The 25674-nt window shown below is 51.7% G+C and overlaps 1 protein-coding gene across 1 annotated transcript in view; it reads right to left on the reverse strand.

The window, feature by feature from the left end:
• Fam163b (family with sequence similarity 163, member B) overlaps nucleotides 1–18258 on the reverse strand; it is a 29118-nt gene extending 10860 nt beyond the window's left edge. The window contains 1 exon segment of the mRNA NM_001109458.1: nucleotides 17943–18258. The gene's annotated coding sequence lies outside the window, so the exon portion shown is untranslated.
• Between the last annotated feature and the right edge of the window lie 7416 nt (nucleotides 18259–25674).

Consider the following 25674-nt stretch of genomic DNA (forward strand, 5'->3'; position numbering starts at 1 on the left):
CCCTGCGGTCCTCAGCGAGCAAAGAGCGGCCTACAGGGTTCCTGTCTAGACCTCCTCTGCATTTGTTCCCAATTTCACGCTCCGCGGGCTCCCAGATTCCTGCGTTCATTCAATAATAAATAGATGGGAAAGTGTTCAGCAGCTCTGTGTGGCTGGGTTGGTCTTGGAGACACTAACCAGAGCCCACCACAAGGGAGGGCTCACAGGAGGCAGCTGGCTGGAGGGCAGCTGCCAGCAGCATTAAAATGTATCCCCCTGTAGCTCTAAGCTCCACCAGTGCCCTGAGGACCCAGAAAGGTTTCCAGGGGTTCATAATCTATAGAGGACCCCATAAAACTCCCACAAACGTGGGGACTAATGCACCTAGACCTAGGGTTGGTTAGGGAGATGTTGGCACAACATCTGTCTGAGCTTGCCTGCTTGGTGGCTTACAGTCCCTAAGTGGTCCCCAGAAGGAGCAGAGGGACACATATACTCCCTCAGCCTTCCTCAGGGTGTTATAGGTGGAAATCTTCTCAGACCCCAGCCAAATAGCTCAGCGTCATCCCAGATCACTGAGCCTGGCCATGTCTGGTGGGCTGAGCCCATCTCACCCTAGGGCTCCCTCTAGGTAGATGGCCCTTCCTGGTGGCCGAGTGAACCCACCCATCAGCAGATGCATCCCAGGCCTTCTCAAATTCTTTGCAGAGATAACCTGATCCATATTCTATAGGAATAAACCAGCCTGGAGAGCGAAACCACCCATTGAGCAAACAGGAGATGCAGATACACAATGGACTCTGAGACCGTGAGCCCGGAGGAGTCTTCCTGGACTTAATGCCTTGTGGAGTCCACTCTTGGAGGCTGCATGCTGACCAGCTCCAACTGACTCAAAGCTAAAATGTCTCACTTAGAGAGGATTCCTAAGGGAAAAGTCCTGTGCCCATCCACATGGGTATGGCTCAGAGCTGGGCAGGAAAGCCTATGGGGGGTGGGCGGTAGGGGGTGGGTGTGAAGACAGGAGCAGAGAAGAAGCTGAACTTCTCCAGGATGAGAGCACGCACTAGAGAAGGAGCCCAGGCTGATGGGGAAGCAGGAAATGGGGGCAGGGACTGAGCTTCCCACTTCTTGAGATCCCTCCCCAGCTGGGGTTGTCTCAAATCTCTGGAGAGAGGTTCCACTTTGCCTGAAACCCAGAGAAGCAACTCCCCACCCCAGAGCCGTAGTAAAGGACCCAGGCTTGGGTATGGGGGTTGGGAATTGGAGAGAGAGAAATTGAGAGGGAGAGATTGAGAGAGAGAGAGAGAGAGAGAGAGAGAGAGAGAGAGAGAGAGAGATTGAGAGAGAACTCAAGTGAGCGAGCTTTTAGGCAGGGCACAGAGGGAATGAAGCTGCTGCCTGAGGGTTGTAGCTGGGTCCTTGGGTGGGTGAGTAGTTGCTGGCCTCACAGGCATGACTGGATCCCATTGGGCCTTGTTTTGGTGGGTTAACTCCAGAAGCCACCAGATTTTGTCTTAATCATCAGCCTTTGCCTGATCTAGGACTCAGTTTCCTAGACTGTGGCCTGCATGCCTTCTCTTGGGTCTCTCTGAGGCACAGAGAGCTGGAGAGAACATGTGGAGGGAGGGCAAGAGCAAGAGGGAAAATGAGGGCTGAGAAGATGGTTCAGTGGGTAAAGCACTTGGTGTAAAAGCTTGAGGAACAGAGTTTGGTTTCCAGTACTCATGTAGAAGCCTGTGTGGTGGCTCAGTCTAGAACCCTGATGCTGGGGAGGTAACGAGTCAGATAGTCTAGTGGAATCAGCAAGCAGGATTCAATGAAAGATGGTGCCTCAAGAAATAATAGAAATTATTAAAAATAATGGAAAACAGTAGAGGAAGACATAGTGTTAACACACACACACAGACACACAAGGAAAAACATGCAGACATAGAGAAACACACAGGAAGACATAGTGTTAATCACACATACACAGACACACAAGGAAAAACATGCAGACATAGAGAGAGAGAAACACACAGGAAGACATGGTGTTAATCACACACAGACACACAAAGAGAAACACAGGCAGACATAGACAGAGAAACACACAGACACCCAGAGACAAACAGGCACCCAGAGACAAAAATACACAGACACACAAAGATACACACAAGACACACACACAGACACAAAGACACACACATAGATATACATAGACATACACACGGACACACAGATGCACAAACAGACACACACAGACACAGACACACAAACAGACATACACAGACACACACACACAAACAGACACAAACAGACACACAGATACACAAAAGACAAACACAGACACAAAAACACACACAGGCACACACACAGATACACATAGACAGACACACAGATACACAAGCAGACACACATGCACAAACAGACACAAACACACACAGAGATACACAGACATGCATAAAAACAAAGAAAAGTGACAGACAGAACCTAACGGGGAACCCTGAACCTATCTCCGTCTGATCCACCATTGCACACAATCAGGGAGAAAAGCTCGACAAAGTCCCGTCCTTGGGCTGAAGAACCTGATATAAGAGTGAACACCATTGGCAATCAGGCCTGGATCTGTGACCTCAGGATAAAGAGGCCTGTGTAGGCTGTGTTCACAAGTGAGGTTCAGTGCTAAGTGGCATAGGAGGGTACAGCTTACTTCCTCCTGTGTAGAGAGGGGGTTGCTCAGCCCCACTACAGAAGGAGCTTTGCTTCAGTGAGGGGCAAACTTCTGTGCTCAATGGAGTAGGAGGGAAGGGAGGTGGGAGCATAGTAAGGGACTCTCCTAGTCAATGTTCTATTGCTGTGAAGAGACCCCATGACCAAGGCAACCCTTATAAAGGACAACATTTCATTGGGGCTGGCTGACAGACAGTTCAGAGGTTTAGTCCATCACCATCATGATGGAAACATGGTGGCATGCTGGCAGACATGGTGCTGGAGACGGAGCTGAGAGTTCTACATCTGGATCAGCAGGCATCAGGAGGAGAGTGACACTGGGCCCGGCTTGAGGGCCCCCCTCAGCCCCAGGGCATCCGGGCAGGGCTGTTGTTACTCTACACACAGGAGATGGCACAGGTCAGTATTGGAAAGAAAAGCACACACAGTAGAAACACGGGTGAGTGAGGGTGAGCGTGCTACTCAGAGCCAACGTCTTCTCTCATCCCCAGACCCAGATGCGAGGACACAAGTTCCCGCATCACCAACCCCACCCAGGAAAGACGACTGCCTTCCTACCTGTTGGCAGTCCTCCAGCCACAAGGGGGCAGTACTGTAGCATTCAGTGGGACGCTGTATCAGAATGCAGTTGTGTGGGCTGGGTGGGTGGGGGGAAAACACTAGCGGGTGCTGAGTGAGTGTAGCAGTAGCACGCAGTGTGAGGAGAGGGTCTGCTTTCGGGAGGCCCTCCCCTCCCCTGCCTGTTTCCAGTCAAGAGAGCTGCTCTTCCATACGGTGCCTTTCTGAGGGATGCTCTTCTTCCCCGCAAAAAATAACAAAGGCTGCTGTTGGTTTTCTGTTTTTGTTTGTTTGTTTGTTTGCTTTTTAAATAATAATTTTCAACTTCCTCTCTCAAGAGCTCGGCATAACTCTTGGTTCCGTGTCAGGGTCTGGAATATGGGCAGAGCGGGACAGGGTGGTGCCAGGCCTGGATATCTGGAACCATTATCACCCTATTAATTAACCACGTGACACTCTGTTAACCCTCACAGCATGTTGTGTATGGCTGGAACATCTTCACAAAGAGAACAGCAAAGGAAGCTGCAAGCTCAGCGCGTAGCGGCCAAGCCCGGGTGCCTCGAATTCAAGCCCTCGCTGAGCTGGAGAGGCCCTGAGACCCCGATGATGCACCCCCAAGGGCTCAGTGATGTGAAGCCTGCAGGCTGGCTTCTGGAGCCTCTATATGTTGGCTGTGGAAAGGGAAGGTATCAACCTGTGGGCAGGGGGGGGGGGTGGATCATTGAGTGCAAGCTGGGTGGGCACTCGTCCAGCTAGTCTTCCCCATCCTAGCCTGAGATGGAGAGATGGTGATGGGCCAGATCCTTAGTCCCCTCTCGGCTTGCTTGACCTCTGGTTCAGAGCCCACTGGGGCCTTAGATCAGACACACCCACTCACTCTGCATTTACCAGGCCCCTGTCTGCCCCTCCATCTCTGCCTAACAGTCCTGGGATGCAAGAGAAGCCCCAAACCCCAGCTGGCAACATGGTTCAGAACTCTGAACCCAGCCAGGAATTTTAAGTTGTGCTGAGGATCCCTCTGTGAGAGGTCATGAGTGCAGAGCTGCTGATAGATCATGTGTGGAACAGGATTGAGAGAGCCACTGGGGACACACACACACACACACACACACACACACACACACACACACTCTGTGCCTTTCAGAAAATGAACGAATCAGGACACTGAAGGGAGCTGACTCGGGGGCTCACTGCTCTGCTTCAGCTCTTGGCTCCCCCAGCATTCATACAGAGCCCTGAAAAAGGTGTGAGCTCAAGACTGGGACATTATGGGCTGTTCTCAAAGGTCTGGCACTCCCTCCCTGCTCCACTCTCTCTCTCTAGGATACCCTGCAGTGCTGCATTAGCTCACCGTCTCTAGGATACCCTGCAGCACTGTATTAGCTCACCCTCTCTAGGCTACCCTGCAGCACTGCATTAGCTCACAGTCTCTAGGCTACCCTGCAGCGCTGCATTACTCACTGTCTCTAGGATACCCTGCAGCTCAGGCACCACACTCTAAGAACCCTGTGCTAAACAAAGAGCCCCAAGGCAAGGCCAGGCCCAATAATGCTCTCAGAATACAAGTCTTACTCCTTGGGTACCAACTCTGTCCCTCCGAGGCCTGGCCTCAGGACAGGACAGTGCTGGACATGCAAGTGGAAGGCCCAGCCATGTCTCTCCTTGTAGTTTTGCTGTATGCCTAGCTGAGGCTGGAGCATGACTGGGCTGTCGTCCCCACCCCCATGTCCCAGAGGTGCCTCTGGGATATTTCAGGGCTTCTCTCATTGAGCATAGAACAGGTGTCTGCCTTGATACTGGGTCCAACCCTGGATCTGGGTGAGGGCACTGGAAAGATGGGGTAGGAACCTAAATATATCCAGTGAGGGCTGAGTCTAGTAAGTCGGGAGGGATTTGGAAAAGGAGTGAGCTTCGGCCAGACCAGGGGATGGTTGGGAGTGATGGCTGACAGGCAGGAATAAACACTGTCACCGAAGGCAGCCCAGCTGAGAAGCAAACCTATCCCTTCAGCCTTGCACAAAACCATACTCCTGTGGTGTGCACCAGGCCTAGTCACTAGCCACGCCTACCACATCAGGGGGCCTTGTGCTCCAGGCAGCCCATACTCAGGTCTCAGAGCATCAACTCCCCCTCATACTTCTGGACACCTTGACATCATGTCTGCCTGGGTATCAGAAAGACTCGAGCAGAAACTTAGACATCCTTCCTGTCATAGTGTCTTGTGTCCTGATAGCTTGTGTTTACTGTGGCAGGATCTAACCAAGCAGCCCAGATTGGCCTCAAACTCAGGGTCCTCCAAAGTGCTGCAAGGACAGGAATGTGCCACCACTCCTGGTGCTTCAGTCCCTTATCTTAAGGCAGTTATGGTACTCTTCAGGCAGCCTCTCCTCGTATGGCATGCTCACTGTGAGATGAACACGGGGTTGTATTTGGTGTCTGGTGACAAACCAGGACATGGTCCTGCCTGTTGAGCCCCAGGAGGCAGGGCTGTTGAGCAGGCTGGACACATCACTAGCTCAGGCTACGGTCTGGCAGTATGTGGCACTGACTTCTCCTCTCTGTTTCCTTTGCAAAGTCTGAGCTCTGGGCAGGCCTGACTGAGTCACATTCATTTCCCCTGACCCAGGCACCAAGGCAAGAGGACAACAGGACGGGTGTTCAGTTCCCGAGGTCTGCAGGCTGGTGAGTGGGGATGTTCTGTTCTCTGTGTATAAGAACACGCATGACAGGCTCACACCTTCCAGAACGCCCCCTCACCTGGGTTTTCTCTGGAGCACGTCTTCCTCTTTGGTGTCCCCACCCATCTCTGAGCATAGAACTGCTCATTCTAGGTCTACACATCTGTGTCCTGGGCTCTCCGTGGTCGCCTTTCCTTCCCATCCCCCACCACCTGTTCTGCTTGGAGCCCCAGTATCTCCCAGGACTCCTTGAATTCATTTAGGAAAGAGCTTTTTCCCCTTGCCTGCCAATCACAACCCTAGTCTTTATCTTTTTCATTTTCTTTTCCTTTCTACACACCCCCTTTTCTTGTCTTAGGAAATCTGACGGTCAGCCCTGAACTCCTTCTAGCTCTATTCAAAACCATCAATCAACCAGTTCCTGGAGCAAGTCTCCCCTGAATTGCACCCTTGCTCCCTCTTTTGGGCTCCAGCGTCAGTCATTGTCTACATCATCTACCCACAATTCCAGTGAGATCGGGCACTTTCAGGGTGTTAAGGCCATAGCCATCTACTTACAATTTTGCAGCAAGTACTCACTAAATTCTAGCACACCATGGCCCTGGACCCATGCCCCGACATGTGCTAACTGATTTTATATCAACTTGACACAAGCTAGAGTTCTCTGGAAGGAGGAAACCTCAATTAAGAAAATGTCTCCACAAGGTCCTTCTGTAGGGCATTTCTTGATTAGTGATCAATAGGGGGTAGGTATCCTAGCCCTTTCTGGGTGGTACCATCCGTGAGCTGGTGGTCCTGGGTCCTCTAAGAAAGCAGGCTGAGCTAGCCATTGGGAGCAAACCAGTAAGCAGCACCTCTCCCTGGCTTCTGCATCAGCTCCTGCCTCCCAGTTCCTGTCCTGCAGAGAGTTTCTGTCCTAGCTCAGTGGACTACAGTGTGGAAGTGTAAACCATATAAACTCCTCCCTAACTTAGACACCACTTCTTTCAGTGCTTTTAGTCTTGTGGGCAACGTGAGCTTTTGTTAAGACTGCGGAATGGGGCTGGAGAGATGGCTCAGCGGTTAAGAGCGCCCGACCGCTCTTCCAGAGGTCATGAGTTCAATTCCCAGCAACCACATGGTGGCTCACAACCATCTGTGAAGAGATCCGATGCCCTCTTCTGGTGTATCTGAAGACAGCTACAGTGTACTTATATATAATAAATAAATAAATCTTTAAAAAAAAAAAAGACTGCGGAATGGAAGGAGGTTGCCATCAGGGAGATCGAGGAGAGGGTAAACAGGATGTCAAACCCTGGAGATAACCCAGGATGATGTGGGAGAGAACATCCCACAAAGAACATGGCCGGCACAACGGCCCAAGGCAGGCAGAGCATGGTGGTTCTGGTTATCAGAAAAGTTCATTCTGGGGCTGGGAGACAGCTCAATCTGGATAGAGCCTGCTATGTAAGCATGAGAACTGAATCTGATTGATCAGGTAGCCCAGGGGTAAAATCTGCTCATCATGGCTCCTGCCTTTAATTCCAGTGTTGTGCAAGTGGAGACGCTTCCAGGACAATCGGTCTAGTGGGCTCCGGTTTCGATGAGGCCCAGTCTCAAGAAAAAAAAAATCCCATTACCCAGGAAGGCATGGTAATCCCTGGAATACTGGAAAGTTCTGGAGGGCTTGGACCAAAAGCTACTCCGGTCTTTCCTTACAGAATTCTCTTCTCTGTGGGTTGTTTGTTTTCCTGACAACAGGTGATTGTTTCCTGGGTACCACATCCACATATCGTGCATGTTTACCTGGTTGGGAGCTTAGATATTTGTATATTGTGATATGTTTTTGTGCCAGCAAAATGGCTTGGTGAGGGAATGTGCTTGCGGGCAAGCCAGATGACTTGAGTTCAATCCCTGGGACCCACATGATGGAAACAGAAATGACTCTGTAAATTGTCCCTTGACCCTTTCAAGCAAACCTAGTCTCTCTCTCTCTCCCTCCCCCCTCCTCCCTCTCTCTCTCTCTCTCTCTCTCTCTCTCTCTCTCTCTCTCTCTCTCTCTCCACACACACACACAGACACACACACACAGACACACACACGCACACACACACACACACACAATAAATATTTTTTAAAAAATAGTTTCCAGTTTAGATAGCATTGATCCATTAGATCCCCAAAGCTCAACAAACTGCTAACAGGAGCTTAAAGATGCTTCAAAGTTTAGTCTGGGTTCTCAGGTGAGAAAGTCCCAGTCTGGCTTATTTCAAAGTGGGGTACTGGAGACAGGTACTAAAGTCACTGCAAAAGGCGCAGGGGTAACGTGAACCTCAGGTCCTTTTAGGGGGTACACCTCATATTAATCAGACAGGGGTGCCCTGAGATTTCTGTCCGGCAGAACCCTGGCCTGGTGAATAGTAGGGTTGGTGCCCACCTGTGTCCCGGACCCTTCCCTCCCTTTCACCTAGAGTCCCCTTGTCTGCTCCCAGTCATGACCACTGTCTCCCTCTCTGGTGGGCCCATTCTCTCCTCCATTCTGGTTCCTTAGAGCCTCACCTGCATCAAGTCCCCACTACCTCCTTGTTTCCACCTGTCACCCCATGTCCCCAGATCCACTGCAGACCTAACCACTGGAGGCTCCTCCTCCAGTCTCAGCTCAGACTGGACCTCTGGGGAGCTCCCTTGCATCCCCTGGGCACCCTCCCTGTACAGGGCCCTTGTACCATGTGTGATGGCCCGAGACACCATTCCAAATGCACCAGAAGCTCTGTGTCCAGTGACAGCAGGCAGGGTAGATCTGCCTAACTGCCTGAGTGTCATCTCCTTCTCCTTGTTTTTCACACACACACACCCAGGCTCTGCTGGGAAGGATATGCCTCACCCTGCCTCCTCTCCACATCACCTCCCTCCATCTCCTTCTTCCGCTGTGACCCATGACTTCGGTCCTCATGTGGCTGCAGCAGCAGCTCTGGAGAAGTTCTGAGTCAGACGGGGTGAGGTGGATCCTCACTCCTCCACCTAGGCTCTCCCTCCCCAGTATCCATTCAGAGCTGGTCTGCCAAGCCCAGGGAAGCAATGCCAGCATTCACCCCATGAGTATTTACTGAGTGCCCACTCTGTGCCAGTCATTGTGCCCCCCAACCCCAGAGCCATTGGTTTTACCAGCTGTGACTTCTACACTTATTCCCTCTGCTCAGGTTGGAGGGACGGTGAGGGAAAGAGGCCTACTCCCTGTTCCATCCCCATCACTTCTCCAGATCAGAGGACCTGGGACAGACCAGACAGCAGGTGCCAGCCATGAGCTTGGATCTCTGTCAGATCTACTCACAGTATCATACCAGGAGAGCTCGAGCCTGGCCACTCTTAGGAATGATCTGAAAACATAGACCCAGCAAGCTCCCTTTCTGCCCTGTAATGGACCTTGTACTGCCATGGGCAGAGCAGAGTCTTGCCTTGGTGACCGTGGCCTTGTTCATATGACTTAACCAATGAAACAAGAGCCAACGGGATCACATCCCAGTTCTAGAAAAGTCTTAAAGGAGTATGAATAATTCATCCCTGGGATCCAGAGAGTGTGCTTGGGAAGCCTGTGCTCACAGACTGGAGTTCTGGAAGAGGCCTGAGGACCTAGAGTGGACACCCATAACGGGTAGAACAACTCCAGCTACTCATAGGCCTGTGAGCAAGAAGAGCTCTGCTTAATGTCAGGACAGCCACTATGCCAGTAAGTAATCAATACATACATGGACTGTCACCCTTGCTACTCAGGCTAAGACATGACAAGTGTTACAGTGGAGTAAAGGTGACTAAAAGATGCCCAGTGGCACTTTGTTACCTAAAAGGTGGAGCCCGATGAAGTGTCCCTAACAGTTAGCTGTCAGAGAACACAAGAGTGCATGCTGTTAAACAGCCAAGTAAAGGCGGCCCTCCAGGAGGCCTAGAATCTTCCAGAAGCCGGCATCGTGTGCCTGTAGAATGGGAGCTAGACAGTGTCTCCAAAGGGAGGTGCCCTTTCCCATCCTGTGTCTGCAAAGGGCACAGGGTGAGACTGGGTATTTCTCTGGGTGTGAGTCTGTGTGCACACGTGTATCTCTGCATGTGTGCTGTTTTCCTGTACTGCTGGATAGATCAGGGCCTCTTGCATGATAAACAAGCAAGACTGAGCTATATCACCTCTGTGTGCACATGCGTTGCATGTATGTGTATGCATGTGTATCTGTTATGTGAGTGCATATGTGTACTTGTGTGTTTCTGCATGTGTGTCTTCATGTGCATGTCTCAGTGGTCTTTTGTGTGTATGTGTATCTGTCATGCATGTGCATGTGTACTTGTGTGTTTCTGCATGTGTGTCTTCATGTGCATGTCTCAGTGTGTCTTTTGTGTGTATGTGTATCTGTCATGCATGTGCATGTGTACTTGTGTGTTTCTGCATGTGTGTCTTCATGTGCATGTCTCAGTGTGTGTCTTTTGTGTGTACGTGTATCTGTCATGCATGTATGTGTCTGCGTGTATGTCTGTGTTTGTCCTCATGTGAATGTCTTTGTGTATGTGCTAAGCACGTGCTATGTGTGTTTCATGGGTATATTTGTGAATGTCTCTCTGTCTGTCCATGTGTGTGTGCGCATGTGTGTCTCTGTGTGTCTGCTGTGTACTTGTCTTCCATGTGTGCATGTATGTGTTTAACTCTGTTCTCATATGAATGTCTCTGTGTGTATCTGCTGTGTGCATGTGCGCTTCTGCCTGTGTCCCCATGTACATGTCTCTCTGGGTACCACCTGTGGGCTTTTTCTTTTGTTTCTTTGTGTATCTACCGTATGCATGTCTGTGTGTACTTGTGTATTTCTGTGTGTGATCTGCATTTGCCCCTGTTGTACATATCTGTGTGTGCATGTTTGTCTCTGCAAGGCTCCACATGTGCATGCTTCTGCAAGTGCCTGCTGTGTGCATGCATGTCTGCATGTGTACTTGTGTGTACGTGTCTCTGTGTGTACCCAGTGTTTGTGTCTGTGCTGTATTGCTGACAGTCATGGAGGAGATAGGAGCAGAGTGGGGTCCAGGTTCCCAGTCGTCCCACAGACATTAGCCAGCCTGCTCAGCAGTGACGGAAGGTTTGCAAGGCCTCTAACACCAAGCTGGGTCTCTAGCCACTCTCCCTGATCCATGCCCAGAAACTCCAGAATCCACAATGTTCCTGTAGGGCCCTGGGATCACCCCTGTTGACAGAACAGGGAACCACCCCTGCCTGTCTTTATTTGCCAGGAACCTGGAGCAAAAAGAGGGTTAGGAACCTGGCTGTTTTCACCAACAGGCCCTAAATAGCTTCTCAGGGTATGGCTGGCTGTAGACCCCATCTCTTCCCACGCTTCCCCACTCTTCTCTCTTCTTTTCCTCTGCCTATCCCTATTTTCTGATCAATGAAATGGGAGCCCCCAAGGAGAAAGCGAGACACGACCAGCGGGAATATGAACAACTGGGACAGTGATTTCCCAAGACTCTGTGCTGGGAAACAATCTTCTGCAGTGGAGCTCTGTTTTGTAATTAGGGGGTGTCTCATGTGGGAAGCTTCATGAAGGTAAAAATCGCAGACAACTGTATTCTTTAATTCTGTAAGTGGGTTTAGATGGCGCTTCCCACGTAATGACTGTTTTAACCAAACAAACACCAGACACAGGTAAACAGCAACAGTCCTAGCGTCAGCCACGTGGCAGAGACATTCTAGAGAAAGAGACAGGCTACCTCCCCTGCCATACCCCATCTTCTTTCCAGGAAGATGTGATCAAGGCCTCTCACAAAGAGAGGGCCTGGTGCCAGTTTGGGGGTAAGCCAGCCTGGACTGTGGGGCTCTGAAATGGGCTCAGAAAAAAGTAACCCTAAGTGGGTGTCTGCCTATAAACTAGAAAACGGAACATCTTTATTTCGCTTTAGGAAAGGTCCTGAATGTTCCCAGTGAGATTGTGTATGCCAACCCTGAGTGGAGAGATTTAGAAAACACAGTATAAATATTACATTTCAAACACTGTGAGGTGAGCCCCAGACACATGTTACAAGGAGTAAATGGTACTCTCTGTGTCTTCCTCACTGCCCCCCAGAGCTCCTTTCCCTCCACAGCCACTGCTGCACCCAGCACACTGCGAACAAACCACCAGTAAGGGGGCTGCTGCCGGGCACAGTGGGTGGTCCAGCAGCAAGTGAAATGGCTGGGCAGGGATACGGGGGAGCCTCCAGTAGATGGTCATTTGGCCAGTGCCAGAAGGGAGAGGTTGGCTAAGCCTGGCTCAGGAACCCCAGCTACACCCACAGACACATAAACGCCAATGAGGCACCTGAGACTAGCCCCATTTGGTGCCTCAGAAAAATTTCAGGGGCATTTCAAGAGCTCACTGATTAAGCATTTCAAGTTAGCATTCGTAGATGGCCTCCCTTGCCTCCAGCGACGGGAGCAGTGTCCCTTGACTATATACCTGCCCAGTGGGCTCAGCTCTGACTGCATCCAGTATGCTTACCCTACTACTCCAGCCTGAGGTGATTTTCATGGAAGCTAGAGTATCCGCCTCCATGCCTCATGCTGCCAACCACACAGGACCTTCCCACACTACAGTTTAATCCTCTTCACATGCCTCCTCCTACTCTCTCCTCCCCCGGCCAGCCTCTAGGGCCTTCCACTCAAGGCTCACACCTCAGGCAAGTCTATACCAGACAGAACCAGCGGATGGCAGGCCTGTCACCAACCCAACTAGGTGACTCTGTGAGTCAACAGCTGCCCTGCGAAGTCTAGACTGGGAAGTCAGGCTTTGTGATGGAGAATAAGACCCTGAAACCCATCCCACCCTGGGGGCACAAGCACAAGGGAGGAACACTCACGAGCAGAAGCACTGAGGTCCAGTGTAGCCACGGCAGAGCATGTAGACCAGAGTAAAGGATTGGAGGGCTTTTAATCTTCATGTAATTAGCCAAGGAAAACTGGATTGGTTTTCCTTTTGCAGCAAACACACATTTCTTTTAATAAAAATACTTGAATATATTATAAAAATGAATGTATATTAGGTAAGCACACACAATGCATAACATAAAAAAGACCAAACCACCAGTCACTGCTTTGTGCAAGCAGGGGCTGTTCCTAGGGTGGTGGCTGGCATGGGAGGCTGCTATCCCAGGGTCAGGGAGCCAGAGCACCCACTTCCAGAGATGGTAGCTGTTGGGTCCCTAGGTCACAGACCAAATGCCAAAAGCAAGCAACAGCAAGAGACATGGACTCTTCCCCAGACCTAGACGCAGGCCCAGCTCCTGGGCATCCTGAGAAGACCAAAAGATCGACTTTGCCACTGGGCAGCCTGCAGAAAGCCTTGAGCTGGATGTCAGAGCCGAGCCACAGGTGGTGATGGCCTTGTCCACTGTGGGCTTCACTGCAGTAAGAATTTTGGAATTTTTGTTTCTTGAAAAAACACAGAAATATTGTAAGAATACATTGTTGTTTAACTGCAGGTGTGGGGACATGGGGCTGCTTCACAGCAGCTGACTGTGATTTGCCTGGTGCTATGGAAGAGGCGTGGCTTTGCCAGCAGCTGACAGTTTCTGTGATTGTTTGGTGTTTGGAATTCTGGGAACTTTTCACAGAGGTTAAATGCTAGGGGCCCCCAAAGGTGAGGTTGGTGGTTACTGGTCATCCAGAGACGCCAGATGTGGTTTGTTACTACTCATGCTCAAAGAGGAAACAAGAGAAAGAAATTAGATTCAAGGATCTCTCTCTCTCTCTCTCTCTCTCTCTCTCTCTCTCTCTCTCTCGTCTATCTAGTGATAGAGAGAGTGAAACTTGCAGGGGTGGGATAAAGAGTGAGAAAAAAACCCATAAAATACCAAAGACCAGCTACAAACGAAGAAGACACAAGAAAAAATTAGATTCAGAGATCTCGCTCTCTCTGTCCTCTGTTTCTGTCTCTGTCTCTCTCACTGTGTGTGTGTGTGTGTGTGTGTGTGTGTGTGTGTGTATCTCCCCTCTATCCTTTCTCTCCTATCTAGTGGTAGGGTATGGAATGGGGTGGGGAGTAAAGGGCAGAAAAGAAGGAGAACCCACAAAGTAGCTAAGACCAGCGACACTTGACCTGTTTGACAAGGGCAACCTTGTCTGCTCTGAGGCCATCTTCTGGTTGGTCAGGAAGCGACCTCCATGAGAACTTCCCAGCATATGCAGACTCTTCTAGGAAGCTGGACCTACATACAGGGTCAGTAAAGAACCCAGGGACCAAGGGGTTAAGTAACCTCACTAGGGACACATACTTTAGACAGAAATGCTGTTCTGGTCAGTTCCTAAGGCTGAACCACCCTGCCACTTTGGAAGCCACAGGAGGTGGTGAATGTGACTGTGACCCTAGGAGTCTGGCTTGTTGTCCCAACCACTGCTCAGGTCATTGTCTAATCCTCTTATGACTCCCAGACAGCAGTGCAACCCTCATCCCAACCAGCTCACTACAGAAGTGCTTTCAGGTGTATGTGTGTGCATGTGTGCATGTGTGTGTGTGTGTGCGCGCGTGTGTGCGTGCATGCGTATGTGCGTGTGTGCATGCGTGCGTGTGTGCGTGCATGCGTCTGTGCGTGCGTGCGTGCGTGCATGCATGTGTGCGTGCGTGCGTGCGTGTGTGCGTGCGTGTGTGCGTGCATGCGTCTGTGCGTGTGTGCGTGTGTGTACCAGAGGACAACATCTGGTGTCATTCCTCTGACTCTATCGACTTTGTATTTGAGATTCGATCTCTTGCTGGCATGGAGCTTTCCAAACAGTCTAGGGTGGCTGGCCAGCGAGCTCCTAGGATCTGCCTGTCTCCAGCTCCTCAGTTCTGGGATTACAGGCATTCACCACCATGCCTGGCCGTTCCGGATCCACCCATGGCTCCTAGAGATCAAACTCATGTCCTCCTGCTCACAAGGCAAGCACATTACCAACAAAGCCATCTCCTCAGTCCTACGACTGGAGAAGTTGGACACAAGCACAGGCTTGATCTGGTTAGAGCCCTTCCCACAGATGCCCCTTTGGGTAGACTGGGAGGACCCAGAAGACAGGTAGCATCCCACTAGGGTAGGATGTACAATCAGGTGCTACCTTGGTGCTGAAGGGAAAGCCCTACTCCTGGCCCACAAGGGCTGCCTCCCCACCCACTCACATAGTCCACCCCAGATCCTAATGTAGGCCATCGGGGTGATGTTTGCTTAGTCCCGGTATGCATTCACAACTACTCCAACCCACCACAGCACCCCAAATGCTGGCATTTGCTCATTGTCATCTATCCTGGTCCAAATGGACATGGTAAGTTCTCCTGAGTCCCCTTGCCTTTCCCCTCCAGTCAGGCTCTGTGTCACAGTCCACAGTGTTAAGGCCTGGTCTGACCATTGCCCACCAAGGTTTAGACTTCTGCATCAAGCCCACAAGCACAGGCTTGATCTGGTCAGAGCATAGCTTACAGCCTGGATCTGGCCCCCAGGTCATCTCCAGCCTCCTTCCCTACAAGACCCCTGGAAATCAGAGACACAGTCGCTATGTCATGTATTAGGGATGCAAATTAGGAGCTCACATGCCAGGCTCTGTACCCAGCTTTCCTTTGGTTAAGGGTTCTGGCCATGGCATCCCTGTGGCTTGGGTTAGCAGGGCTTATCCCTTCTCAGGCCTATAGGGCAACCCTCAGCAAGGGAGACACGGCAGAGGAATGAGTCAGGGGCAGCTTCAACAACTTAAGCCTCTTCCAGGAGCCCTATTCCTGGGGGAATGGAGAGATTTGGGAGGCAATGCGGCTCCAGCCTGAATGAATCCCCTCTGGGGTGAGTCCAGACAGACGGAGACTGCAGGGACCTCACAGCAAGTGTAGCAACAAGGCAGACAGGAATCCCCTCCTGCCCCTCTACTTCCTTACAATGTTCCAGGTCATGCCTGCACAGGTGCCACCAAACACCTACAGGGAGGCAGAAGCGCCCGTTTTTGTAGATGAGGTTGCTGAATGATTCACGTGAAGCCTGGGTCCTAAATCCGCATTCCCACCACACAAACCACCAGTTTCCTGCCATCCAGGTCAGAGCTTGAAGAGGAAGAGGGGGTAGTGGCTGGGTGGGAGCAGAGTGGACAGTCTGGGCAGCCTGCCATTCTGCCTTCCACCCAACCCTTGAGAGTTTAGAATCCAATATAATTGAGTGCGAGGTGACAAATTTCTGCTTGGAGCACTATTATCCCTCCTCGTTGGGATTGCTGGGTTTGCAGGCACGGGTCCCTAAGCAGTAAGCCTCACTCAGAACCAGCCCCAGGCTTAAACTCCTAGATCCAACCCCAATGTACAAAACCTACATGGTTAGAGGATGGGACGGGCAGGAATGGGGAGGGCGGCTGAGAGGAACCCAAGGGCATGTGAGACCATCTACTCTATTTGAGGTCTAGAAAGGAACAGGGACCGACCCAAGGTCACCCAGGAAGATGATCAGAGCTCTGGACTCCTCCATCAGTGTCCACTGACTCTGCAAGCTCTTCGTCTGTGCTATCCTTGCTGGCCTGGCAGAGGCCTGGGGCCCCGGGGATGTCTCCCACTTGCAAGACAGACAATGGCGGAGAACTCACAGCACATCCTGGGCTCCCTCGTCTCGTGGCACTGGCTTGCTCCGAGAGCCAGTGATGCCCTACAGCTCCCCAGCCCCAACAGGTATTTCAGGCACCCAGTTTGGAAGCTGTACCTCCTCCCAGACCCCAAACCCTTCAGGAGGCATCTGCAGACTTTGCAAGTGGCTCAATACCACTTGACAGGAGCTCAGGTGATGGGGCACAGAGACTCCAGCACAAGACCACTCCATCGGTCTTTTCTATGGCATAAGGCAAATGACGACCCAAGTAAGGGATGGAGAGAGGGGAGACAGGAGTAAGTCCCTGGCCTCAGGAGTGGAAAGAACTTCTCGAAGCTGCACCAAGTTGTATGCGCCCGGCAAAGTCCGTAGCCCATGTGCCCACAGTTTCAACCACCTTCCACTGGCCAGAGGTCTCAGTTCTGGCGAGTCCTCAAGAGCCTTGGCATGGAGTTTTCACTCCCAAGTCTATCTCGAGAAGAGGAAGGTGGGAAGATGGGCCTGTGTGCTTTTCTGTAACTTCTGGGAGGTGTAAGCTGTCCCTGGAACCCTACTAAGAATTTGTCCAGTATACAGAGGAGAAGACCACAGGGGAGCATCCTGACACTACCCTGCAGACCCCTGAACTCGAGCTTGCCCAGAAGGGGCAAGGGACCCTGCAGAGATGCCTGGGAACTTGTCACCTAGGTTTCTTGCCCTGGAGTCATATCAGCAGAGCCATGTGCACCCATGTGACGCTGGCCTTGGAGGACAGGATACAGAATAGGGAGCCAGGGTGGTGGATGTGAACATGCTTTCAGAATTCTGGTGTCTGGCTGGAAAAACACAGCTGACTTGCCCCTCCTGCCCTCACTATTTAAGATGAGGTTTCCAACAACATGGGAAAACAGCAACAGAAGTCCTGCCACCTGTTAACCGTGACCTTGGACACGAAACCAACTTTTCTAAGCCTCGGTTTCCTCATCTGTCAAATGGAACCCCCAACCCTTTCACACACAGGCTGGACAGAATGGATGCCAGCAGTAGCCCAGGGCAAGCATGCAGCACCAACATGGCGGGAGGCAAGCCTCACCACATGAAACCAAATATCTCAGCTCCAGGCAAGAAAGGATGAATGGAGCCAGGTTTCCAGTCTCTTCGGACAAACTTTCTCTCCCCACACCCTTTCCCTCAGGCAGGGCATCCTTGGAGGGAAGTAGCACCTCTCTTCTGTCCGTGGGTTCCTCTGCCTCTCGCCCAGAACCCCACTGCCCATCTCAGGCACTTGGACGGTGGATCGCAATGAAATGGGTGAAGCTGTACAGGCACCTGTATAAATAGGGCACCTGATGCAAGGTGGCCAGGGCAGGCTGCGGTAGGTACTCTAGACGAGGTAGGCACAGAGCCTGGGCTTCCCAGCCTGCGCAGCCTGCTCTCACACCGTGACCTGCGCACCCGCTTGACCCTTACCTTGAACCATGGGAACCACACTGCCCCGGCTGGCGGAGGACTTGGACACACGTGACGGGGCGGACGTCCCTCTGTCCTGGGCACAGCAAGTAGCGGCAAATGCAGCCCAGGCCAAGGCCGGTGGAGCCTGCTGGGGCCGGACTGGCAAGGTGAGCGCCAAGAGACTCCTGGAGGCCCCAGAGGAGGCAAGTGCGTGGCCAGGCGAGACTCCCTGCCAGCTCCGCGTTGCGGCCACGGCTCTGGACGCCTAGCTGCCTCTCTGCAAGCGGCACGCGCGACTCCAGCCCAGTCCCGGGCGCGGGGCGCGCGCAGGAGGGGAGGGCGCGCGCGCGCTAGCCTGCTGAGGAGTGCGCGCTGCGGCCCTGCGCGCGCCGTCGGCGGCTGCAGGGAGCAGGCGAGGAACTGTCCCTGGTGCTGACGCTGGTCCGCGATCTCCCTACCCCCTCCATACCCCCCCTCCATGCGGCTGAGCTCACATGCTAGGTCTAGGGACCCACACTCCTGTGCGCGCCCTGCAGGGTTCTCCCTGATCTCCACCACCAGCCCATTTCTTTCTCTTTGAGCTTTGGTCTCTGTGGCGATGGGATTTACCTAACTGTGGAAAACACAACCTTGGAGCAATCTTGTTTAAGATGAAAGGTGTAGATGTCCACAGGCATAACACACCCTAAGTACTTGACAAATGCTTACCTTTGCTCTGTTTTTGTTTCTTTTCTTTGGGTCAGTCTGGTGTAGTACTGGAGGGCAGTGTATAGTCTGTACTGGGCTGGTTGGTGACTGGGGCCTGTGGCTGACTCAGGTTTCTAGCCACTGGGAAGGAAGCAAATCTCTGCTACTTTACCCACAGAACAGCATTAGGTCAGTGGTTGGAAGTTAAAGTAAGTCAGATTTGAGCTAGAAATGAAGAAGAACTTTCTGGCCCTTCCCGAGATAAGCCCCATCCTGGAAGATATTCCAGAGTGGGCTGTGGCTACAGACCTCCACCCAAGGGGAGCACGTACTGAATGAGGCTGTGAGTTAGCATACACCACACTCTGAGAACCTTCCTGGATCACTAAGGGTGCTGTGTGGATGCTTGATTGTGCCAGGAATGACTCGATGCTCTATAAGAAGCTCTGCCCTCGTGAGGAGGGCCTATGTAAGCCCATACTGAGGGGCTAGGGAGCTGGTGGGATTTCCCTCCTCTTCACCCACTGGCTGGGCATAGAAGGACCAGCAACTCATTCCAAGACACGCCACAGGGCCAAGGAAGCAGGTGCTTTACCAAGACACCTAGACATGCACGTGCACGTGCACACACACAGAGAGACACACACAGACACACAAACACACATACACACACACAAGCACACAGACACACTCAAACACACACACAAGCACACAAGCACACACACAAGCACACAAGTACACACACACACACACACACATACACACACACACACACATTACTACTCACCTGCTGGTCCTTCCTAAGGGTCCTCACTGTACTCCTCAGCAATGATCATATCCTTGGTGCTCAAGAGTTTCCTTATAACAGACTGGGAACATCCTTTATCCCACTTAACCAGCAGGAAGAGCTGACCCCGCCTTTAAGTATCTCTGTGCCTTTGGAGATGGGTAATTAATTGTCACCTGCCTCATTTCTCCAGGGACTGGTGGCTGTGTTTGATTCATTAATTAACTGTACTCAGAGCCTGCTCGAAGCAGGCTCTTATCTCACAGTAAACATCACTTGCTATGTGCTCAACACATTTCAGATGCAGTGCTAAACACTTGCACACATTGTCTCGTTTAGCCAGCTCAGCAACGGCCAGGGAAAGCCAGCCAGAACTCGTCCTACAGGTGAGAACAAACGTCAGGGTCCTTGGCAGCAGACCAGAGCTGGTGCTTGATGGATCCCAAGATCTCCCACACTTACCGAGGAGGTCACATCCAGAGACTGGACAATGGGCTCCATACGGATGATAAGAGTAGGTCAGAGAACCCTGGAGAGTGCCAAGAGGAAACCACAGGCCAGCCAGCCAATCAACTCCTACAACCATTTCCACTCAGCTTCAAACAGGGCCGTTTGCCTTTTAGTGAACTGTCTCAGATCCTTAGATGCTGTCAAGTGTGCGCCAAAATCTTTCAAAAGAAGCCTCACCATCAAACCCTGCCTCATCCACCAGCTCACCCACACTACCATTTGGTCACACATCCGCATCTGCTCCAAGAAGTGGCTTGGCCTTTGACTCTGGGCTCTGAGTTACCGTAACTCCTTCCTATGTGGAGCAGAGATGCTGTCCCAGTACTTGTGACGCTCTGACTTGATTTACTGATATTTGTCTCGTTTAAACTGTGACTGGCTTCAGTGACTCATGGCAGTAGACACCTTGTGTGTGTGCATACATGTGGACCAGTGTGCTTGCACAGTGTGGTCAGAGGTCAACAACATTGGCTGTCTTCTTCCGTCACTCTCCTGCTGTTTTGGTTAAACTGGCCAGCTAGCAAGTACCCAGGACCCTCCCATCTCTGCTTTCCCTGAAAGCCGAAGTTACAGACACATCTTGCTACACCCAGCCCTTAGTGGATGCTGGGAATCAAGGCTCAGATCCTTGTGTTTCTGCAAGTGCATTACCTGCTAAGCCATCCCTCCAGCCTCCCTTACCTTCACTTCAAAACATTTTCAGAAGGACAGTGTGACATTCTCAAAGCCACACAGCCAACAGAGAAATGCACGGAGCAGATGTCACAATGGTCACCACTCAGCTTGCTTTTTGTGTATGAAGCCATGCCTTGATTTTATTTTTCAAACTCATTTGTAAAAACAGAAAAGGGAGGAATGAAATGCTAGTTGACTTCATAGCAACAACACACCATCAGGTTTCCTGAAACGGCAAGTTCTAGTACAAACAAAAGAAGTCTAGCCTCCCTGAGTTCTCCAGGTTGGGCAGCAGCAGGCTAGGAGGCAGGACCAGCCATTCCTCTCCAGCAGGCTTTCCAGTTGCATGGCAACTTCTGTCCTGTCCTCAGCATCTTTTCACAGCGTACAGTTTAGTGGATGTAGCTCAGAGCCGACAGATGGCGGAGATGTTGAAAACTGTCCAACACACAGCAGCATGCGGGGCAGTTTGCAAGGCTTGCTTTCCAGCCTGGGCAAATTCGGCTTTTGTTAAGAGCAGTCTTTTATGCTATGAAAATGGGACCTTTGAATGTGAGCAACTTCAGGGATGAGGGAAGAGGCAGAGACACCAACTTCTCTCCAGTGTTCTGCAAATATCCAAGCTCAGGGTGCGCTCTCTGGTAGGGTGTGGGGAAAAGTGAGCATGGGGGATTATGGGTACCCAGTTCTATTTACACATCACCGTGGGTTAATATCTTCAGTTAACCCAAAGGCAAGATGTACAATCACTGAAGAGACAGACTTGTAAGTGTGTCTGTGAAGGAGTTGTAGAGTGGCTTAGCTGACATTAGAAAACACACTGAGTAGGAGAATACTCAGCATCCTGTGGGTGGGATCCTGGGCCGGATAAAAGGAAGATATGAGCTGGACGGCAGCGTTCACCCCTCTCTTCTTCCTCACCTCAGATGCAATGCTGGCTCATGTGCCTCCACCAGGACGGGACAGACCCTCAAACTGTGAGCCCCCATAAACACTTCTGTCTGCAAGCTGTCTTTGTCACTGTGAAATGGGCAGTGGGTCCTCTGGCTTGAAGGGCACCCACCCAGCTTCTGCTCTGGACTGGGAGTGTCGTTCTGCAGACCAGAAGGAATAAAGCTCTCCTAAAGGAAGGAGGCTTCCAGGGTCAGAAACAATGTTCAAGTCTCTTTTGGGGAAAATGCTAAGAAAGGAGACAGCTTAAGACTCCAGACAAGCCGTAGTGAAGGCTGGTGGGGACCTAGGAGGTTTTGAAAGGGGTGGTGTTGGCTGGTATAAACAGTTTCTATTGTTGAATATCGCCTCGTGGTCTCAGGCTTGAGACGGGGGCGGGGAGGAAGGGTGTCAGAAGTTGATTGAGCGTGTCAGGTGGCAGAATCACACATCTACCCGACTTCAAGTGATCTGCTCAGATCAAGTCCATCCGGGGAACGAATGAATGAAAAATAACCAGAGGTTTGAAACAGAAGTTATTTTTGTGATGTTCGAGTCAGAATCACTCTCACGTCTCAGATCAAGGCCTGCTAGATTGCACAACTTTGAGGGATGGCCAAGAAAATCAAAGTGTGCAAGAGAGCAAAAGAGGCCGGCGTGCACGAGAACGGGGACTGAGGGCAGGTGGGGTGCACGTGTGGAGCCCAAGGTGCATCTGCTGCTGTAGTTCCCAGAAGAAGCCTCATCTCGGCAACCACCTGCGGTGGCTTTAATTACTGCCACATCCTAAAACATTGTGACAGTGAGCTCAATGTACTCCTTCGTGAGAGAGCTGAGGAGGTGACACACAGAAATCAGCCCAGGTCTCTCGGGGTTCCTCATGTGAGTCACAAGCTGGAAAACCTTGATGTGGGTGTGGCAGGGGAAGCCAGCATCAGGGGATTTACTGTTCCTAGACCTACACTGGCTCTCAGAATGCTTCGTCCAGAGAAACCTTAACCAGGAGGGTCCTGATCAGTCCTCCACTTCCCCCCGCCAACCCCCGGCAATGGGCTCCAACAATCCAGATGGAGCACTTGTTCATCTATCTATCCATTCATTCATTCGTCACACACTCTGCAGACCAGAGTAGGAACCCCTATATTCTGGAAGCTCTGAGTTGAGAAAAGCTCAAAGAGATGAGGTCTTGACAGCATGAGGTCCTTTAAGTAGGAAGTGTTTAGTGGCAGCTGGGCATCTCTCCTGTGCTGTTCTAGCTCTGAACTATGTTGACAGTGGTGAGTGGAGAGCCAGTCTTTCCTCTGACAACCTCACAGCAAGGAACCTGTCACAACAGCGAGGTCCGCTGGTCTCTGAAGTCTTTGCTGGCAATATCCTAAGCCCAGAGTGGTACCTTCAGTCTATCATGCTAAATAAAATAATAAAATAATAATAATAATAATAATAATAATAATAATGATCAGCCATGAAAATGAGAGACTGGCTGAGTTATGCAAACCCCAAGTCAGAGCACCCCCCTGTACCTTCTTGTTCCCGTAAGCACTGCCTTGTGAGGAGGTGAACAGTGGGGTTAATAAAAGCGTGACACAGAATCCCTCGTGTGATTGACACATGCAGATCTGGTGAGTTGACAATAGAATGACAAGACAGACTGAAGCTCTTGCTCTCCAGGGAAAGTCAAGGTCATTCTCTTGGGATGGAGGCTCCATGGAGCGCACCCAAGGCAGCTCTGCCCCTCTAGGACCTGCCCCCCGCCCTGACCCAGGACCCCTCTTGGGCACAGAGAATGAAAACTTGGACGTGTTCCTTGTTCTCTTGTCAGAATTGATCACTGTCTGACACCTGCTGCCGATCTGGATTGGGGTGAGAGGAAGCAGCATGTGGAGGAGGAGGAGGAGGAGGAGGAGGAGGAGGAGGAGGAGGAGGAGGAGGAGGAGGAGGAGGAGGAGGAGGAGGAGGAGGAGGAAGAGGAGGAGGAGGAGGAAGAGGAGGAGGAGGAGCAGGAGGAAGAGGAGGAGGAGGAGGAGGAGGAGGCAGAAGAGGAGGTGGGGAAGAGTGGGATAGAGCAGGGAAAGCAGAAAGAAACATGGCAGACAAAGCATGAGAAATGAAGGCAGGAGGGAAGCCCAAATCCTACCACTCTGTCTGGGGCTCTGTAACAAAAGAGTGCCGGTGTGGATTGCTAAGCTCTGGCTGTAGGGACTGTCACAGTCCTTCATCTAGGTGGCCTGGAACAGCAAGAGAAACAAGCGTTACCCACTGTGACCCACCATAGCTGGAGGGCAAGTGACACGTCTGGCCTCCCTCTTCCAAATCTCTACCTCAGTGTCTGTGAGTCTCACGACACACCAGAGCTTCCTGGGATTCCCACCCTCTGTCCTGGATGGCAGAGCAGCGAGGACATCTCTGTAGCCACTTCCTGGATGCATGAGAAACCTTTACACGAGAACGCACTTGCCTGAGGCTCAGTGGTGTCCTGCCCACGTCTCCAACAAGCACCTTTAGTTCTGGGTTTCAGCCACAAGCAGTGTGAGTGGCAGAGCGTCCCCGGGGCACACTGAGGCCACCAGCCTTGGGAGTGCTTCATGTGGTATTGGCAAGGACAGGTGACTGGCTAGGCATAGAGGTAGCAGGCAGCCTGGCAGTGCTACCTGACAGATTTAGCTTTCCAGTCATTTTCTCAGGACCGGGATTACAAATGTGTGACCATTGTGCCTGGCTCTTGTGTGGCAGCTGCAGTCAAAGTTCAGCAGGTCCTCATGTTTGTCCAGTAGTCACTTTATCCACTGAGGCATCTCCCCATCCCCCACCCTGCTCCTCCTTCAGCTGGCTTAGTTCTATTTGAGCTGGGTATCTCACACCAAGGGGACAACGTGCTCACACACTCGGTGAGTACCTACTGTGTGCATGTATACTGATGGGTGCTGGGAAACAGACTAAGCAGGACGCTCTCTCTGCCCTGCTCCCTCTTAGCTCATGGCCAGACCTGTGGCTGCAGTCAGGGCAAGTCTGCAAGAAGCTTCAGGACAAAGTCCCTCCTGCCAGAGTCAAATAGTGGGTGACTCAAACTTGCAGTGCACCCTTTTCTCAGGAAGGCTTCTTCCCTTACTGTTTTGGACCCTAGTTTCCCACATGCAGCATTGAACTGCAAACCTTTCTGGGCTGGGCGGAGTGACCCTCAGACTTGCTGGCTCAGCTGGGCTCAACTAACAGGTGCTCCTGTCTTGGGATTCCTGTCTCCCCTTCTGGGATCTGCTTTGGGATGGCAGTGATGGCTGTGGAGCCTCAGTGTGCTGGAGGTGGGGGGAGAGACAACCCCAGGCAAATGGCCTTGGTGGCTCTCATAAAAGTTAGGAGGGCAGAAGGCTCAGGCTGGCTTTCTCTGCCCCTGGCTTTGTCACTACCCATCCTGTGGGCTACCCCTCCTCCCCTGGGATAAGAAGGCTCTGCCTTCTTTCCCTTGGCAACGCTCTGGTTCCTGGGAGGCTGGGGGGTGGGGTGGGGAGCTGCAAACAACCGAGCCCTGGAACACCTGCGTGCAGAGCCCTGAGTCACCAGCACGGAGAACACTCGTCCAGATGTAGATTTACCCACCCTAGGAGAACCCTTCAGAAAGGCTCAGCCATACTCCATCCTTTCCACCCCGACCAGCATCCCCTGGACATAGGATCAGCGTCCTCTAGAGGTGTGGGTCTGGTCCATGAGTGAGCCTCTGTCAGTGCTTCCTACCCTAATTCTCCTGGCCAAGGAGAGAGCTATGGCCCTGTCCTCCCATCCAGGACAACACCTTGCCCTGCCTTTTCCAGTCTCTTCGGTGTTTGCTTTTCTTTAGTTTGATGAGAGGCCTGGGGTGAAATGTGACACTGTGAAATCAACTGCAGTGTCTTGTGTGCAGACACAACAAGAGCTACAGAGCACACTGCCTGCCGGCCTCAAGCCTTTCTTGTGTAGCTAGGACCCCTTGGAAACTTGGGGAAATATGGGCTTACTTGGGCTGAGTTTCTATTTCTCCTCAAAACCAGGCACTGAGGACTTCACTCACCTTCTTTATGGTACTTGGCTTACGGGTCCTGAGAATGGGGGTTGGAGGGGTCATGAGAGTCGAGAGGTGTTTTAATAAAATGAAAACAGTCACTGTGGTGGTTTGATTATGCTTGGTCC

Source organism: Rattus norvegicus, chromosome 3, assembly GCF_021556685.1.
Source record: "Rattus norvegicus strain SHRSP/BbbUtx chromosome 3, alternate assembly SHRSP_T2T, whole genome shotgun sequence".
Lineage (NCBI taxonomy): Eukaryota > Metazoa > Chordata > Mammalia > Rodentia > Muridae > Rattus > Rattus norvegicus.